Raw genomic sequence first — 8075 nt, 5'->3', positions numbered from 1 at the left:
CACTTGACAAATAGGGAGCATTCATTCTCCTGCTCCTTGGATTTTGCATCAATGCAACGAATTGCAAAGGAACTTTTGAAGACTGTACCAGACTGATCAAAGCAACGGTAGATGGTGTGCAAAACTGTGTGAAGATTTCGGGCGAACACTCCAGCTCGTTTGAATCGCGCCGGGGACTAAGACAAGGTGATGGACTTTCGTGCCTGTTGTTCAACATTGGGCTAGAAGGTGTCATGCGGAGAGCCGGGTATAACAGCCGGGGTACGATTTTCAACAGATCCAGTCAATTTATTTGCTTCGCGGATGACATGGACATTGTCGGTCGAACATTTGCAAAGGTGCTAGAATTGTACACCCGCCTGAAACGTAAAGCAACAAAAGTTGGACTGGTGGTGAATGCGTCAAAGACAAAGTACATGCTTGTGGGCGGAACCAAGCGCTACAGGGCCCGCCTGGGAAGTAGTGTTACGATAGACGAGGATACCTTCGAGGTGGTCGAGGAATTCGTCTACCTAGGATCCTTGCTAACGGCTGATAACAATGTTAGTCGTGAAAAACGAAGGAGCATCATCTGTGGAAGTCCGGCCTACTACGGGCTCCAGAAGAAACTGCGGTCGAAAAAGATTCGCCACCGCATCAAATGTGTCATGTACAAGACGCTAATATGACCGGTAGTCCTCTTCTTCTTCTTCTTCTTCTTATTAACATTACATCCCCACAATGGGACAGAGCCGCCTCGCAGCTTAGTGTTCATTAAGCACTTCCACAGTTATTAACTGCGAGGTTTCTTAGCCAAGTTACCATTTTGCATTCGTATATCATGAGGCTAACACGATGATACCTAATGCCCAGGGAAGTCGAGACAATTTCCAATCCGAAAATTGCCTAGACCGGCACCGGGAATCGAACCCAGCCACCCTCAGCATGGTCTTGCTTTGTAGCCGCGCGTCTAACCGCACGGCTAAGGAGGGCCCCGGTAGTCCTCTACGGACATGAAACATGGACAATGCTCGAGAAGGACTTGCAAGCACTCGGAGTATTCGAGAGACGGCCCAAGTAACCAAAAGTTCCTTTAAGAGTACGTTTTTCGCTTAATCAGCTTCACTGAATTGCTTAAGCGAAAAACGTTCTCTTAAAGGAACTTTTGGTTACTTGGGGGGTGCTTAGGACCATCTTTGGCGGTGTGCTAGAAGATGGTGTGTGGCGGCGAAGAATGAACCACGAGCTCGCCTAGCTCTACGGTGAACTCAGTATCCAGAAGGTAGCTAAAGCCGGAAGGGTACGATGGGCAGGACATGTTGCAAGAACACCGGACAGCAACCCTGCAAAGATGGTGTTCGCTTCCGATCCTACAGGTACGAGACGGTGTGGAGCGCAGCGAGCGAGATGGGCAGACCAGGTGCAAAACGACTTGGCGAGCGTGGGGCGTATTCGAGGATGGAGAGATGCGGCCTCGAACTGTGTATTGTGGCGTCAAATTGTTGATTCAGTGTTATCTGTTTAGATGTAGACTTAATAAATGAATGAATTGTCCTTTGGATACATTTGCTTTTTTTGCCATGTCGAATTTCAGCGGAGGTAAAGCTTTAATGTTAACAGTTTGAATATTCTTCACTTCGTACCACTTCGCTTGTTCCGATGGTCCAGAAATACGGAATGGTAGCAGCATCGATTGCTCGTCCAGAGTACAATATTCCGTTCGTCCATATGTATGTTACGGGTGCAATCGGTCCTCGTAGTCCGATAGTCTCAGCAGCATCCATCATCGACAGCGAAGAACCTTCATCGAAAAGCACGAACACTTCCTCTACACCTCTTGTTCCTCGAACTTTTACCACAGACAAACAGACATAACACTCGTCAAATTTCCATCGTTCACTGATTTACTGGTCAATTCAAATAATAATTAGTTGGCCAATAAATCACTCGTGGCGCGCACATCGGATTTGCTCTAGTTTGACGTTTGCTCACTACCGCCATCTGGTTTGTGATTTGCCCCAACTAATCAACAGATGTTGTTAGTGTTTGGACGACGATAAATTTGATGAGTGAATGTTCAATGTGTTATGTCTGTTTGTCTGTGCTTTTACCTTGCCACGCGGAGCAGTGTGTTCATGTTCTTCCCGTTCACGTTGCACACGTTTTCTCAACAATAAAAATAAAAAAAAATCGATAAGATTACTTATCACATAACTAAATATAGGTACAAGTTTAAGTTTTTTGGTAAAATATTTGTTTTGAGTGCTTTTTTAACTGCTTACTCAAACATTAATGTTGATTTAATTTTTCAAATTTTGAGCTTGAGCTTGAGTGGCTGCTCGTAGTTGCTACTTCATTATGACCAGATCAGCTGTTCTTGCACAGAGAACCAACAGATGTTTGCTTGGGACTAGCATACATCTTCAATGTACAAGTACTGGTGATATCATTTGTTAGGTCATACTGGCGCCCGCCACGTCAGAATGCGAGTCAGGGAGGAGGAAATGATTATGCAATCACTCGCCCTGTGAAAATTTGAACGCTACCTGTCAAAATTTGATTTTCAATAGTTAAATGCGTTGAAACAATTATTTTCAATAGTTGTATGGAATCTTAGAGCACAGACAAACAGACATAACACTCGCCAAATGTCCATCGTTCACTGATTTACTGGTCAATTAAAAAAATCATTAGTTGGCGAATCGATCACTCGTGGCGCGCGCATCGGATTTGCTCTAATTTGACGTTTGCTCACTACTGCCATCTAGTTCGTGAAATCAAGAGATGTCGTTAGTGTCTGAACGACGATGAATTTGATGAGAAAATGTTCAATGTGTTATGTCTGTTTGTCTGTGCTTAGAGAGTTAACTGATCGAATCATACCAAAATCTCCGGAATCCGTTGAAAAACGGCTGAGTTATTGGCTCTTACTTCCTGACCTCTTTTCGTGACGGTCCCAAATTTGAAACAAAGTATGATCCCTCTACATAACTTACCGAAAGACGTAATTTACATCAAAAAGAGTGTACTAATGGCTTTATAGTAAGTACAAGTAATAAGGAGAAATGGGGTGCTCATCGCACCCCTAGCGTTCGTTATGTATGTTCAACATATTATGTTTGTAATCAATATAACGTTTGTTTGGATCAAGTACTAACGCTTCAACAAGGCACCGGCCCATTACGACTACAACTTTGAACAAAATTGAAACAAAACCGGTCTCCGCGATGCGGCTTATAACGGACGCTGCCATGTGTTTGTGCCATTCGGTACGGCAGCCATTGATGTCCAATCGTTCATTAGTGTGGTTACTTTTTTGAATGGGAAAAGCATTCTGAAAACTGTTACATGCATTCACACAAAGACACACGCAACGAACATGCAATGCAGTCCTGGCCGCATGGCGAGTAAAGTGGGCAGAAAAGCAACATAAAAATATTTACATTCAGGTTTTCTTTTCGTACCTCTCTCTATGCTGCTGGTTACCACTACCTATGCCCGCAATGCGATGCAGGTCTCCGCGGGTCTCTGTGGTTGCCATGTTTTGCTTTGCGTTCGCGTGAGTCAGTATCGAGTGAACGTTTTATGTGAACTGTACACTCTATGCTGCTTGGCTCCCTGGCCGTGGCGCGCGGAATTTTTAGTTCTTAATTACTGCGTATCTCCAATTGAATGAATTGAATCAATAAAAAACTACGTGTTTTCTATGTTGCGTGAGTGAAATAATCAATCAAGGATTGAGATTTACATGTGATGTGATTACAGCAAATGAGTGCCTATATTCGATCAAAGGATGTCGTGATGGTCATGATATTATGCCTACTGAGCTTAGCGGATTGAAACAAAGAGAACAGAAGGGAATCGAGAGAAGGAGAGTGTCAATAGTTGTTTGAACCTTTCGAGTCTGGTTACTGCTGATGGATGTTGTTGATCCTATAGGAGGAGTGGAATAATGAGTGAGGGAGGAGAATGAGAGAATTCGAAACGCAAGAGAATAGTGAAGTGCGCTTAGGCGTATCGTAGGAAATACACGCAAGGAAATCATGATGAATTGATGTGGATGCGCGGTAAATAGTAAAGGTGAAAAGGGAATTAATTATAGGAAACGTAAGCCTTTTACATTATGAAAAGAAGTGAAAAATATATGATACAAAACGCGTGGTGAATGTGTTTACTTTCGTTTCGATATACCTTTAAAGATATGCATTTTAAATCGGTTTAAGTTCAGCGAGACTTCAATGTACTGCGGAAAACTTGAACAGAGGTGCCTTAATAGCAAGGAAACATTGTTTGTGTAAGAAAGCGGAAGTTATTGGAAAAGTGAGCTGCAAATTACAACATTGTAAACTAAATTACAATAAAACGCAAAAGTTTAGTGGATAAATCGAGAGTGAATTCCTCATATTAGAAGTGCGATTGTATTTTGGATATTCTTTATTAAATCATTTGCGTAGCTGTTTTACGATTCCAACATCGAACGGCGAAGGAGATTAATTATATGCATCGGTTCACCATAATTAGCTGCTGGATTAAATAATCAGGTAAGGTGATAATCGCTCTTGTGGTATGCCGAGCTTGTCGCGGAAACAGTTTTATGTAACAAATTCAATTAGACGTACAAATATAAATCCATAATAAGTAGAGTTGCTGATGGTCTAGACTTGATATCTGTAATTGTATGTGGGTAAAACTGGCCTACGTCTTCTTCTTCTTCATCTTATTGGCATTACATCCCCCACTGGGACATTTGCCGCCTCGCAGCTCAGTGATCATTAAGCACTTCCACAGTTATTAACTGCGAGATTTCTAAGCCAAAATACCATTTTTGAATTCATATCATTGGGCTGACACGATGATACTTTTATGCCCAGGGAAGTCGAGAAAATTTCCAACCCGAAAATTTCCTAGACTGGGAATCGAAACCAGCTACCTTCAGCATGGTCTTACTTTATAGCCGAGCATTTATGTTGCCGCACGGCTAAGGAAGGCTCTTGATGCTTGTTGTATAACTGCGCTTCGCCAAACACGCAGTCTATGAACGGTCTAAAAAACATTTTCCTGACCTGGATTGCTGCACTCCGTGCCTTTTTGTACACGTCAAATCACTATCCTGCCGTGCGGTGGTTATACGGTTCAGGTTTCTATTTGTATCCTTTGTTAAACACCTATGCGATAAACTTTTAATCCATCTTTTTGATCATTATGGTCATAATCTCATTTACCTGAAAATAACCCACATTCAAGAAGAATGATTTCAAAAATCAACATCAGAAAGCAGACGAGTCAATCACGTGCACTTCCTTTTCTTCATATATCACATCGTGCTCATGAACTGATCACCTTATGATTTACGAGGATCGTCTAGTTTATGTGGGAAGTCACACTTCCAACGATATCCGTTTTTCCACATCATTATGATCGTACGTGGTTTGATATGTAGGTAATAGCTACCAAATGAAATGAAATTTTGTTATAATTATCGGAAATGTCTGCCTTTTTCGTACACACCCACGTCTGACGGCAGACTCATGCTCTCCCCAGCCTGGCTTATAAGTAAAATATTGTTTGACGGGGATGCAAATGCATTCACAATGCTGTCTAAATAGCAACAGTTTAAAATAAGCGGACGCCACCAATACAAAACAGGTAGCGATTGGCTGGGTTTTCCTTGGTCACTGCATCCCCTCTCACTGGAAAACCGTCAACAATAAACGAGGTGCAGAGGAAAATCTCATCGAATTTTCCCGGCATTAAGCGAAAACCCACGCGTGCCAAATGTAAACAAATCATGCTGCCTACGTACTGACTGCTCGCGTAAGTGGTGGGCTTGGGTTATTTCGATACACATTTGCCAAATAGAAAATCGCCCAAAGGGGCGATGCGATAGAGAGAATGATCCAAGTGAGAAAAACGTCTCATATTACGCACCCAGCGTCTGCGGTGTATTTTATAAATATAAACAGAGATAAATTTGGAAGGCCATCCGTGCATTTTCTTCTCTTCAATTTGGTTCATTTATATGGCTATTGACGACTATACGTTATGGATCTCGGCTGGTGGTCGGCCGGCTGATAAACGATGTCGTTAGACGCAGCAACATCAGATCAGCGACGCGATAGTCCCAACTATGCTTGAGTTTTAGAATTTTGCGGAAGATTTTCGCTGCGGCAGGAGGAGTTGAAAGAAAGGCACATCAACGCAGATGGTAGATAATGGTTCGACTGAAATGTTAAGCGGATAACGAAAATAAATATTTAGGTTGATTAAGCTTTACGACTTCGACGAAACGACTTGAAATGGTGTGAAGGTGCATGACCGCACGTATGAGTTCCCGAGGTCGAACCATAGCAAAAGTTTTATTGCGCGTGATTTATGCCATTCGTGCATTATGCAGTGATTTAGAACTCCAATAATTTGCTCATGATTTTTTATTATTTTATAGCATCCCCATTATTACGTTTTTGTGCAATCATCTTTAGAAAAATTTAAATACATGCATTATGCAAATGTATTAAATAATTATCGCACAACGCCGGGTAGACGTCTTTACGTCTTCTTCTTCTTCTTCTTCTTCTTATTGGCATTACATCCCCACACTGGGACAGAGCCGCCTCGCAGCTTAGTGTTCATTAAGCACTTCCACAGTTATTAACTGCGAGGTTTCTAAGCCAGGTTACCATTTTTGCATTCGTATATCATGAGGCTAACACGATGATACTTTTATGCCCAGGGAAGTCGAGACAATTTCCAATCCGAAAATTGCCTAGACCGGCACCGGAATCGAACCCAGCCACCCTCAGCATGGTCTTGCTTTGTAGCTGCGCGTCTTACCGCACGGCTAAGGAGGGCCCCGTCTTTACGTCGTGTGATACGAAGCAGTGTTGAGAAATGTCAACGAACTAAAGTTAGTTTGCTAATCACTTTTTTCAAAAGTGTTTTACAATTCGTGATTTTGAAACCAGCAACACAATAAAGATTGCATAACTTTATCTAGCAGATCACTTGGTTCAAAAATAAAGTCGTGACATAAGAGCAATATTACAAAAAAAAAGTCACGAAATGTCATGACATTAAGGCCGTTTGACATAAATATTGTTACAATAATATGCAAATGCTAATACATATCAACTTCCAAACTTAGAAGCAGTGATGGGAAATGTCAAAAAATGTCATTGGGTTGCTATTACTAATTTGCTAATAACTTTTTCTAAAAGTATTTTTCGATTAACATGTAATGTTTAAAGGATCCAACAACTTTGTCCAACAGACCATTGTTCTAAATACACAGTGTGAGGCATGATACACACTTAATTTTTTTTTAACGAGCTCGGTAAATGAATTACCGATTTCTCAACAGCTGAGCTCTCGGTAGTGAGCCCAGTAAAAAGTTTTACAATATAGGGTAAAGTGACCAATAGTGGACCCCCAACCAATAGTGGATCCTTTAGCCATTTTTGCATTATTACAGCACAATGTCAACATTGTGCTATGAAATTCTATCGGGAGAACCTACCTTACAGTCCTATGATTTGATTACATGCGTTGGAAATGCTATGGAAAGTCAAATTAGATGATTTTTAACAATTCTATAAAAAATAAACACGGGAGTGTCCATTATAGGAATATTTTGGGGGTCCATAATAGGAAGAAGAACGTCCCGAAAGGGACATGAAAATCAAATGAAGTGTCGACTATAGGGAAGCAATTTCCTATTATGGACCCCCAGGGGGTCTACTATAGGGCGAATTCAGTTAGACATTAAAATGTTAATTGCAACGAATAACGCCGTGTATTTGGATGTTTTATGTATGTATCGCGAAAAGGGGGTATAGAGCTTGTTGTTAGATATCAAGCGCAGTTAATATGTTGAAAATTTCTATGCCTTTTGACAGGAAGAGCAAAATTCCGCTACTAGGGGGTCCACTATTGGGCATTTTACCCTACCGAGTCCTCAGTTCTGCCATCTCGATGACGAAATGTCCCTTCAATATCGAGATGTGGAGAGGTGATTGTATTACCGAGCACTCGGTAAAAACACACAAGGCGATTTTTAAAACAAATACGGGCTTCTGTAATACAAATTACCGAATAGAATG

The 8075-nt window shown here is 41.5% G+C and overlaps 1 protein-coding gene across 2 annotated transcripts in view; it reads left to right on the top strand.

Annotated features, from left to right (window-relative positions):
• The first annotated feature begins 3558 nt into the window (after positions 1-3558).
• The window catches only part of LOC134211577 (semaphorin-1A), a 283656-nt gene continuing 279139 nt past the window's right edge, over positions 3559-8075 (top strand). For both annotated transcript variants that reach the window (XM_062688580.1, XM_062688578.1), the window contains exon 1: positions 3559-4520. The gene's annotated coding sequence lies outside the window, so the exon portion shown is untranslated. The remainder of the gene's footprint in view (positions 4521-8075) is intronic.

Source organism: Armigeres subalbatus, chromosome 2 (assembly GCF_024139115.2).
Source record: "Armigeres subalbatus isolate Guangzhou_Male chromosome 2, GZ_Asu_2, whole genome shotgun sequence".
Taxonomy (NCBI): Eukaryota; Metazoa; Arthropoda; class Insecta; order Diptera; family Culicidae; genus Armigeres; species Armigeres subalbatus.
Note: the sequence above shows the minus strand (reverse complement) of the source record. Positions and strands in the feature narration are given on the sequence as shown.